We start from the raw sequence: 12,682 nt of genomic DNA, 5'->3' as shown, positions 1-12,682 counted from the left end.
TATGTAATAATCCCCAAAGATCTAATCTAATTCCTCTTCCATTGCTTGTATCTAATTTTCATCCTTACTTGCTTCAATAAATGATTCTGGTTCAATTTGAGAAATTAAACATACCTCTTCAACAACTAACCTTCTCTAGTCATCACACCTTTCCTTTTATCTCCAATAATTTGATCTTCAGAATGATTTAGCTTTACATACCTAGGAGTCTTTAAATTTTCTTGATTTACTGACTCATTCTATTTTTCCTTTGTCACTATTGAATTTTTTGATGCTACCAGTGTCACTGGTTCAGTGTTCAGGTCTAATAAATCATCTTCTGGTCCATAATCATATACTCTGATATGATTAATTCCATGCTCATCCACCTAGACATTTATGCTTTCTAATATCCTATTCAATCTTTTGTTATAATAACATATATATGCTTTTCTCTTAGTAAAATAACTCAAAAAATTTCCTTCACCACTTCTAGGATCGAACTTTCCTAATGCATCATCTCTTCTAATGTAGCATTTGCTTCCAAAAATTCTAAAATATCTGACAGTAGCAGTATGACCAAACCATAGTTCATAAGGGGTCTTACCAGTATCACCTTTAATGTGTACTTTGTTGAAAGTGTATACAGAGGTATTGACAACCTCTCTCTAATAGATATCAAGTAATTTAGCTTCTATCATCATAGTCCTTGCAGCATCCAAAATTATTTTGTTCTTCCTTTCCACTAATTTGTTATGATGTGGAGCTCTATGTGCAAAAACTTGTCTCCTAATAGCATTCCTTTCACAAAAGTTGTTGAACTCACCGGATGTAAACTCACCACCATGATTTGATCTTAAGAACTTTATCTTCATTCATGTCTCAGTCTCAAACATAGCCTTAAAGATTTTGAATTTTTGTAAAAGCTTCAGATTTCTCTTTCAAAAATGCTACCCACGTCATTCTAGAATAGTCATCAATAAGTAACATAAAATATCTATCACCTTGAAAACTTTTATACCTTGCCGATCCGCACAAATCAGTATGAATAAGATCAATAATTTCATTAGAATTATCATGTACACTTCTTAAATAAGTTCTAACTTGCTTACCCATTTGGCATTCTCTACATACCAGATTACGAGGTTTAACAATCTTAGGAAAATCTCTGACAACCAGTATTGAACTAATCTTTACTATGCAATCAAAATTTACATGACACATCCTCTTATGCCATAACCAACTTTCATCAATATGATCAATCAAGCAAGCCTTCTCACCGGAGATCAAATAAAAGATATTACCATTGGTCTGAGTTCCAGAAGCAATCTCTAATCCATATTTATTAATGATCTTGCATTTTCCATCCTTGAATTGCAAATGAAATCCTCTATCCACCATCTGACCTACACTTAAGAGATTATACTTTAAGCCTTCAACATAATAAAAATTATCAGTATTAGTCTTACCATCCAATGATATTGTTCCTTTGCCTTTGATCCTACATGCCTTGTCTCCAAATCTGACCAATCCACCATCAAATTCTTACAATGATAAGAACTTCCTTTTGTCGCCAGTCATGTAATATGAGAATCCACTGTCTATAACCCATTCATCCTTCTCTTCAATTTTAGCAGCTAACACCTTTTCTTTAGTATGTGTTGCTTCAATGACACATACCAGAGAATCATCCTTGATAGCAATAAAGACCCAATATTTTCCAAAGGAAGCACCATTACCGGATCCAGTCATAGGTGCATCATCATCATCATTAGCATAATAACATGATTTATCCTTATTTCTTTTAAATCTAGGTCTGCTCTGATATTCAGGATTAGGCTTATAATTCCTCACAAATCTTTCATGATTCCTAGCAGCTCTTTCAGGACATCTAGATGCAAAATGACCAATCTTATTGCATGAAAAACATTTAAAAGGGACTTTTCCTTCATACTTACTTCCAGCAGGTCCTTTAGGAATTCTTCTAGCAATTAGGGCTTCCAGCTCTTCAAGCTCTCTTTCTTCTTTCTCAATTTCCTCCATATCCTTTGCACATGTCTCTTTCTAATCTATCTTTTGTTTACCGGATGCAAATGTTCGAAATGAAGTCTTAGTTTTAGCAGCACTCTAATCTCTAAGTTCTTCAATTTCAAAAGCAGTCAATTTCCCAAGTAGTGTATCTTTGGTCACAGGGGTACTTGACATTATCTGAAGTTCATTGATAGTTGTAGTCTTCATCTTGTAAGTTGGAGGTGTAACTCTTAGAACTTTTGACACCATCTCATCCTCACTAATACATCTTTCACATTTGATACCCATGACAATCTCATTGACTCTATCCATGAAAGAACTTATCTTCTCATCTTCTTCCATCTTCAAAGTTTCATATCTTACCTAGAAACCTTCAAGTTTAGCAATAATCACAGCCTAGTCACCTTCATAGAGAGTTTCAAACTTTGTCCAAATCATCTTAGCATTCTCCAACTCTATGACATTCAATAGTTTTTCATCAGATAGGGCGTTTAACAATGCTTCTTTTGATCTTACATTATTTTCAGCTCACTTTTGTTCATCAACAGGTCTCGGTGTTCCAGAATTAGGATCATGAGGTATATACCATTTCTCAACTATCTCCCAAACTTCAACTCCAAGACATCTGAGATGAATCTTCATTACCTCCTTCCATATCTTGTAATTTGTACCATCAAATCTAGGACTCTCCTTCTGGTAAGGATTGAATGTAGAACTTGATATAGTTGCCATCAGATCTCATCAAGTGGTTAAGCTTCTGTCGAGAGGACCTCGCTCGGATACCAACTGTTGAAATGCATTGATACCAACAGTAAACTGAGAGGGAGGGTGAATCATTTTACTAACAATAACAACAATCAATTCAATTATAAACCTTATACCAGAGCATAACACAATGAAGGACATAACATGAAATCACAACATGCATAACACCAATGTTTTGATGGGGAAAACCTGGAAAGGGAAAAACCACGGTGGGAAACCCTACCCACAATCAAATGAATACTCTACAGTACAATTATGAATAATTATAATGGTTTCTACACATGTAGAAAGGCCAACATCCTAGAGAACACTTCTCATCACAAGGGGAAGTCTCACTGACTTACATAAATATCGGACTATAATCCAGAAAGCTATGAACTATGGAAGTAGCATCTACCAATGGCTGATACAGTTTTGGTTAAGCACTTATGTCTGATCTGCAATACAAAACCTTTCCAACCTTCACCTAAATGATATGACTTTATTTGCACATAATCCTTTCTCTTATAATGCAGATTTAACCAACCATAACCATCAATCATGACTAATTACATGAATAAGACCTATAAATACAAATCATCAACCTTATTGACAAGGTCAGTTAAACCCTAAACCAATAAACCCATTATTACAAAAAATACATCACATAATGCCACCGGACCAATATTTTGATTTATATTACATAGCATGGACCTAAATCAAGTAACCAAACAATTATATCCATTGGGGATTCTATTAGACCAAAATCCAACACACTTCACTTGCGGGTAGAAACCCTCAGTGAAATTTTAATCGGATCCAAATAGGATCACCATAATAGCACACCATCCAATGCAAATTAACCAAATGCTCTAGATATGATAAAAAGTACCAAAAGCATGATAGAAACTGATTCCATAAGCCGGATCCAAAATCCATTGACCAAAGTCACCAAAACAACATACTGGTAAAGCCAAAAGCTATCTGGTAAAGGAACAAACCAATCGGTAACTGGAAATACCAAAAGTGATAACCAAATCAAGAAGCCACTAGAATAGCAAGCATGTAACCATCTAAATAAGCATCCAAAATAGATTCTAGAGATCCGATCATATCAAATCAGAATCACAACCAGAACCAAGAAGATCACCAAGACTAACCGAGATAGATCCAACTGAGATAGTCTCCAATTGGGATATAGTGTTGACATCAATGAAAACACATAACCAAATCCAGCATATTGCCAATAGTAACATGCATTAACTGGCATCTAAAAATTATAACATTGAAACTAAAAACTTAAAACTTGAGAAACTAGATAGCCTTTTTTTATATAAGAGAAATGAAATTAGCTAGGAAGAATAAATAACACTTGTTCAAGATTTATTTGCATAAGTATTTAACATAGTACACAACATAAATAAATGATTTAAGAGAGATTTAGTGTATACAATTTCTTGGATTCATCTTGAACCTTTAGATAATCTTTACAATGCTGATAAGAGAAGAAGTATCATCAGGGAACTTTTCACCCAACCATAGACCTACTAGTCCTCCATGTCATTCCCAAATAGAAAGGCCTAACCTTTCATAGGGAAGTAATAGATGATGGATCTAATTTCATTTGAGATTGATGTTTGACCCTACACAACCTTGGTTGACCATGCATCATAAGCAACTCTTAACTAATATGAGCTTTAACTAGGTTGTATATCTAGAACAAATGAATTGACTAACACTTACACCTTGTAGTATCACCTTGGCCAAAGGTTTTATAAGTTTGCAACATGTCAATGTCTGTAGTCATTTTTTGACACCCTACCCAACTAGATCAAACAAGTGAGGGTTTCCAAGTCATCATGTTTGTCTCTTGTGTTAACTGCATACTAACCCTGTTGAGGGTTACTAGGCTTACTCCTATGGTTAAACTTAAAGAAGCATACTAGACAAGATAATCTTATAGTGTATATTCATCCTTTATGGAATTTCATTTCATTTATTTAATTACTTGGTTGATTATATTGTCGTAAAGATGAAAATTAAGGTTATTGTTAAATTACATTTGGAAGGATAAGGAATATAAAAGATCTAGTCTTAGAAGACTAAGATTCTAATCAAATTCCAAGTCTCTTAGGTAAGGCCTTTCTCCTTCCTAAAATTGAATTGATTTGATTATTGATGATTAGAGAAAAATAGGTGATAATGAAGTATTCTTATAGAAATAATAATCTATAGATGTCCCTTGGACCCACTGACCTAGATCTGGATAAAATCAGTTGTCTGGAATCTAGTCTCAAAAGTTCGATCTGATTTTTTGGGACCGGGTAGTATCAATTTTCCATGGTCCTACAAATTTTCCACCATCGAAATGTAAACTTGTTCATCAAAGTGAACTCTATCAATCCTCCCAATTATTTCTTCATACCTATTCCTACACACACAGAGAAGAGGAAAATTATTGAGAATTGGGGTTTTCCTTAAGTCAAACCTTGGTTTTGGAATTAACCATGAGATCAAATTGATAAATGTAAATGAAAGAATACAATTAAATGCCTTCATTTTGAGTGAAAGGCTGAAAATGATTGAAAACCTAAAGATATACCTCAATGAATTTTTGTTTGACCTTCACAAAGGAATTAGGGTTTCATGTATGATGTCTTCATAAAACGTAGATCATGGATGTCATCTTCAATATCTAAAACTTGATTTCACTTCTACTCCAATGGACAATAAAAAACTGATTGATTGCTCACTTGAATTTGCTAGAGTTTAGATCTTGATTTTAATTTGTTAGGTTTAAAATGAGAGGGGTAGACCTCCCTTTATACTTTCTTGTTGAAAAGCAAATTGAAATTGTGACACAAGCCAACATGGGATCTAGGTCCCTGCTAAAAAATTGTGACCATTATGAGGCCCCAAATTGAGCCCTTTTTGAGAGGACCATGGCATTGGGCGTGATGGTCCTAATTTAGGCCTAGGGTGCCTAGTGCCATGGTCCTATAAATTAGGGCTCTAGGTGATCCAAAGCCTACCAAGGATGATCCAGAACAAGACGAAGGTGATAAAATTAAACAATATCAAAAAACCTTTCAATATTTTCTACATATTAGTAAATCACATTTTTTCGTTGGTCTTCGAAGAAAAATTTGGAGTTGAAAGTGTCATTGGTCCTTTAACTCAATAAGCCAAAGGTCATCATGTTAAGGGACTAAAATTGGTTCTCATTGAGACCTTTCTAAAGGTGTAAGCGGTTTCAAATTTTGAGTTAGAAGCTGAAAGTTATGGCCCCACCATGTTGGGGTACCTATATCCTAGATTTTTTGAAAAAATGTAATTTGTTGTCATTTTAGAGTTTTTCGAAGACTCTTCATTTTGAATCTGTTGGATTCCATAGACTATTGGAATTCCATGATTATGTTTAAAACTCATTTTTGAATAAGTTAATTTAACTTTTGATGCATACAACTCTATCCTTTTAGTTCTTGCTATTGTCCATCTTGTTGAAGAATACTTGCAGGTTTTTTCTTACCTTGTATTGTTACGAATTTATTACTAAATTCAAATCATTGGTATCAAAGTTGGTATACTCCTCTATGTCACATCGTACATGGTCTTCTTATCAAAGGCTAGCATTGGAGACACATAACCCATCAATTTATCTCCCCCTGAGGCATAACCGGCCAAAGATGGAAGACACAGATGCAGATCTTATTATGGCCATGGTGGAAGAAGATTTGAACAAAAAGAAAGAAGAAATGATTAGGTAATTCTCTCAGATTCTGCAAAATCCCCATCAATCAAATGAAGGAGAAAAGCCATTGAGTACTCATACTCCTTTCAAGGTGCAGGTAAATTTTGACATTCCAAATTTTGAAGGTAAAATTGATGTAGATGTTGTGGATGAATGGATATAAAAATTGGATAGGTATTTTTTTGTGAATACATTTTTGAGTGCTAAAAAGATAACCTTTTCTCTCCTAAAATCTAAGGCACATGTGAACCAATCGTGGGAAAACAAAATCACCTCAAATAATTTAGAGAATGGTTTGAATGGAGTAATAGATGATGATCTTGCATGGAACAAATTTGTTGAATTCATCAAAGATGAGTATTTTCCTGACACGTATGAAGAAAAATATATGGAGTGGCAATTGTTTTAGAAAAAGGATGACCATATTGTATAGTGTTATACCAATAAGTTTCATGTTTTATTAGCAAAGCTTGGTATCCAAGATTCGAAGAAGCACCAAGGTTTAAAATATCATAGTAGACTACATAGATACATACAAATAGAGATTTCCTTCTTAAATATTGAAACATTGGGGACTACTTATAAGTATGCCACAAAAATTGAGGAGAAGTTCAAACAAAAGGAGAAGAAAGAGTTTTTAACAAACAATAAATTCAAGGGGGAGGATACCAACAAATTTGTAGGAAAACAAACTACCACTAGTAAGTTTGTTTCTCAATCACCAATATGGAACATGGGAGAAAAAAAACACACCTAAGGATACAGGTATGTCTAGTGTGATATCCACAAAATCTCTTGGCATAATACAAAGGATTGTAGGGCTACAAAAACATTGATGAAAAAAACACATGAAGTAGAGTACGAGGCTGACATGTTACCCACATAACCCTTTGAATAGAAAAGTGGTGAAATAATTATTGAAGCAAATCCTTATGTCACCATTGCCACTATAGAGATTATACACCAAAAATATGAGTGTTTATTTCATTCATAGATATGGGTGAATGGAAAGGCCTTAAATTTCATAGTTGACAATGGTAGTAGAAAAATATAATCACTGTTGAAGAAGCAAAGAGATTGAACTTGAATATAAAACCTCATCCACAACCATATCCATGGGTTGGGTGGGAAGGAAGGGACATTCAGGTAAACAAGCAGTGTTGCTTATCTTATTTCATCCATTCAAAGATGAGGTCATTTATGATGTAGCACCATTGGATGTATGTGATGTGCTACTAGGACAACCATATATGTATCAACGTCACAATATATACGAATCAAGGCCATGCAGTGTTATTGTTAGGGTGAATGAACAAAATAATCCAAATCCAAAGGTAAGTCCTGCACAATATGATTCTTTAATTTGTGAAAAATAATGTAGACATTTGATTGCACACATTAAATATTTTGTATTGCTAATGATATAGCCATAAGAGGATAAAAAAACATAGGTAACAACAACACTAGAATAGAAGCCACCTATATTCAACAAAAACAAATGGACTCAATATTGATAAAATATCAAAATATCTTTACTTCACTAGCAGGGTTCATGAGCATTGTCAGGTGAAGCATTCAATTGACATGTTATTCCTAGGACATCCTTTCCAAATGGGCCAATGTATAGAAGATCAATTTTAGAAAATGATGAGATCAAACGCTAAATTAACGAGCTGGCTCAAAAGGGCAATATCTAACCAAGTGCATCTCCATGTAGCAAACAAATTGTTTTGGCTAAGAAGAAGGATGGCACATGACGACTATGCTCTGACTATCGATCTTTGAACAAGATCACTATGAGGAATAGATATCCAATTCCTTCAATTGATGATCTCCTAGACTAGCTTTGTGGGACGAATTGATGATCTCCTAGACCAGTTTCATGGGACTAAGTTCTTCACCAAAATCGAGTTGAAGCCCAAATACCACCAAATACCAATTGATCCTGTAGAGTTTAGAAAATTACTTTCAAGTCTAGAGAAGGATTTATTGAATGGTTGGTGATTCCCTTCAGGCTAACAAATGCCCCTACCACTTTTATGAGGATGATGATTAATTTTCTCAAACCCTTCACTAATTATTTTGTGGTGGTCTACCTAGATGACATACTCATCTTTAGTAAAACGTGGGATGAGAACTTACAACATGTTAAGTAGGTACTTTCAACATTACAACATCTCAAACTCTATTCCAATAGAGAAAAGTGTTCTTTTAGATTGGAGAGAATTCAATATTTGGTTTATGTTGTGGATGATAGGGGTGTTCATGTAGATCCTACAAAGATTCAATTCGTCAAGGATTGGCCTTCTCCTAAGAATATAAGAGAGTTGCATAGCTTCTTAGGATTGGAAAATTTCTATCACAGGTTTGTGCTTGGATGCTCTCATTTGACATGGCCTATGAGCCAAGTCCTCAAAGGTGGGTCTAAGGTAAAACAATTTTGGACAGAGGTGCAACATCGAGCTTTTGAGGGATTGAAGAGTAGGTTATGTTTGGTACTAGTCTTAGCACTTCTAGATCTCCAACAACCCTTTGAGATTGAGATGGATGCATGTGATTATGCTCTAGGGGTAGTCCTCATGTAGCAGGGTCATTTGGTGACCTATCACAGTGAGACATTTTTTGATACAATTCGTCGTTATCTGACATATGCCAAGGAGATGTATGTGATTGTGCATGCTTGTAAAAAGTGGAAGCACTACATTCTAAGGAAAGAGATCATCATTAACATAGGTCATAAACCCTTGCAATTTTTGCAAACACAAGAGAAGTTTTAGAATGATAGACATTAGAGCGGGTCAGCATACTTGCAAAAATTCCACATTAATATTCATCACAAAAAGAGTAGCAACAACAAGGTTACATATTGTTTGAGTAGACCCCCAATTGCATCACTACTCATAGTATTGGACAATTATGGGCATGAGATGACAACTTGGCCTAGTATGTATGTCATGGATGGTGATTTTTTGGAAGTCTATACTTAGTTGACCCAAGGTAAGCAAGTTTCTAACCTCTACTTGCAAAACGGCATCCTTTTCTTTATGGACCATATATGTGTCCTTGAAAAAGAGAGGTAGAAGATGATATGGGAGGTACAGTATAGTCGCACTGCAGGACATTTTGGCATTATCTAGACTCTTGTTAAGTTTTAGAGGTATTTATTTTGGCCCAAGATGCAATCTAATGTTTCTTCTTATATCCAGTCATGTGTAGCATGTACAATTGCAAAGCCTACAAATCGAAAGAAAGGATTGTCTATGCCCTTCCTACTCTTGATAGACCCTAGCAGTCTATGTCCATGGATTTCATGTCTAATTAAATAACTACCAAACATGGCCATGACTATGTGTATGTAGTGGTGGATAGGTTTTATAAGATGGTCATTATGATAGCTTGCAAGAAAGGAGTTTCTGCAAAAGACACTGCCAAGCTCTTCTTCATCCATTTCTGGGTCCATTTTGGGTTACCACAGATTATCATCTCTAATAGAGGTAGCAGATTTGTTGGAAAATTTTGGTCAGCACTTTGGGAAATGATGGATATAAAACCTCATAAATTCCACAGCCTTTCACCTAGAAATAGATGGGAAAACCAAAGTACTCAATCACATGATTATCCACATCCTCTGTATGTATCACTCTCATCATCCTCGCACTTGGGATGGGAGTCTTCCATATTTGAAGCATATTTACAATCATACCATTCATGGTACTACTAGACATAGTACCTTTGAGGTGTTTTGGGGATACTAGCCTCTAGCTCCACTAGATGTATCTCTTGCAGCCATGTAACATGAGACAACATCATATGTAGAGAAGGAGGTAGATAGGGATTCTAAATTTATTGACAAAATTTTTCATTTGTAGCAATAGGTCCATGAGATATTGTAGCAAGAAAATAAAAAATACAACACCATGATGAGTATCATACACCACATCATTTTCAAGTGGGTGACAAGGTCTGGCTTCATTTTCAGAAACAAAGACTTCAAGTTATGCATAAGAAACTATGCCCTTTGTGATATGGCCCAGACACTATCATCAAGTAAATTGGAGAGAAGGCTTTTGAATTAAATATTCTACCATTTTTAGGCATTCACCCTGTTTTTAATGTGGAGTCTCTTCATTGATATTTTCCACCTTTGTTGGATACTTCAGATGTTGTTGACACAATTCATGCTAGAGATTTGAATCTAGTGACCACCACTCCATTAGATAGTGATCAAAATATTTATTTTATTATGAAATCTCTTCATGGTACATATATTCCTTTGTATCGTGTTGTCCAAGCAGGAAAGCATCCATGTCAAGGCAAGTGGTTTACTAGTGAATAGATTGCTACATGCTTCCCTCGTCTATTGCAATAGGCTAGTGCAATGGGACCCATTTCCTTTCAAGGGGGGAGGAATGATTTAGAGGATTCCAAGGATGATCTAGAACAAGTCGAAGGTGATAAAATTGAAAAATACAACAAAAAAAAAAAATTCGGTATTTTCTAGATTTTAGTAAATCACATTTTCAGGGTCAAAATTATTGTTGATATATTAACTTAATAAGAAAAATAAAGCATGTTATGGGATTGAAATTACTTCTCTGCAAGACCTTTCCAACAGTGTAAGAGGTTTCAAATTTTGAGTTAGGAGCTCAAACTTATGGCCCCACCAAGTTGGGGTACCTGAATTCCTAGAATTTTTTAATCTGTTGGATTCTAGATACCATTGGAATTCCATGATTATGTTTAAAAATTATTTTTGAATAACTTAATGTGACTTTTGATGCATACAACTCTAGCTTTTAGAGTTCTTGCTATTGTCCATCTTGTTGAACAATACTTATAGGTTTTCGCTAATCTTGTATTGTTATGAATTCATTATTGAATTAAGATCACCAAGTTTGGGGAGAGACTATCAAGATGGTGAAAAATCATGTTTGATAGGTTGTGTGAGAAATAGTAGTACTTCAATTAGGTCTTGGAAGCCAAAGTGCCGAAGTGAGGTCCAAGTGAGGACAAAATTGTAGGCAAGTACAATTTAGGATGCTACAATTGTTGATTCCATACTTGTTCTCGTGAGATATCATCTTGATCTCTCATGTTTATAAGTATGAAATCTCAACCTAAAAACCATACTAAATTGTCTATTCCTCTTAACTATATTTTAAATTCCCCTTTAGATTAAAGTAATTCTCAATTTGCAACACTTATGGGTGTTCACAATTTACAACAATCATACATCTCTATACTGATTACAAAGGTTTTGTAGACAATAATTGACCATGGTTAACTGTTCAAGACCAATTTTAATGAATAAATTATGATAAGTTCCTTTCCAAGTTTAGCTTTACATGTACTACTCTGTTTTCTTCATTGAGTCATAGTATTTATTTGGTAGGGCAATTTTTAATTCCTATGTTCCCCTTTTTAAGTTTATAAAGTTTATGTTTTTTAAATGAACATTTCTCAATCTTAAGATTCCCATATATATATCAAGTTTAATGAATTGAATTCCTTAACCAGGAGTGGAAACTTATTAAACAGTTTATTGAATTTCACAACTACTATTTAGACCATTATCACAAGCTTCATCTGTTACCTTCATATGAGATTATAATGCTTTTATCAACTATGAAAGAGGAAGAACCTTCCTTTCTTTTATGGTATTACATCATAAAGAGCTATTTCATTTCAAACAAAGCTTAGAAAACATAACCTGATAGGAGATATGTGATAAATGCAGTTGTGAGAATTCCTCTATTAACTGAAGAGATTTTGCCTCTTTTCCTCCTCTATCAGCTATAGATGTATACATTCTTAACATTTTTTTACTATTTTTCGACAAAATTATTTTCTAGAGATTATTTTTTCATTGCCTCACATAAAATATTGTGTTTAGACTAAATTCCTTAACCATAATATGTATTATAGACTTCAAAACATGTCCTCAATTTAGTGAATGAAAAATCGGTTATATGTATATTGAGACGTTTCAAACCAATTTAGGTTTCATTTACAACAAAATTCATTTCATTCTACTATATTCCTAGACCCTTATTGTATGAAGGGTGGTCATAAAATTTACATTTAAATGAATTCCAATTTAAACCTCTTTCACATCAACTAAGAGTCGATGGTTCTTATTATGTTGCACATCAAATATATTCCAAAGTTGCCATATTG

Source organism: Cryptomeria japonica, chromosome 7 (assembly GCF_030272615.1).
Source record: "Cryptomeria japonica chromosome 7, Sugi_1.0, whole genome shotgun sequence".
Taxonomy (NCBI): Eukaryota; Viridiplantae; Streptophyta; class Pinopsida; order Cupressales; family Cupressaceae; genus Cryptomeria; species Cryptomeria japonica.
Note: the sequence above shows the minus strand (reverse complement) of the source record.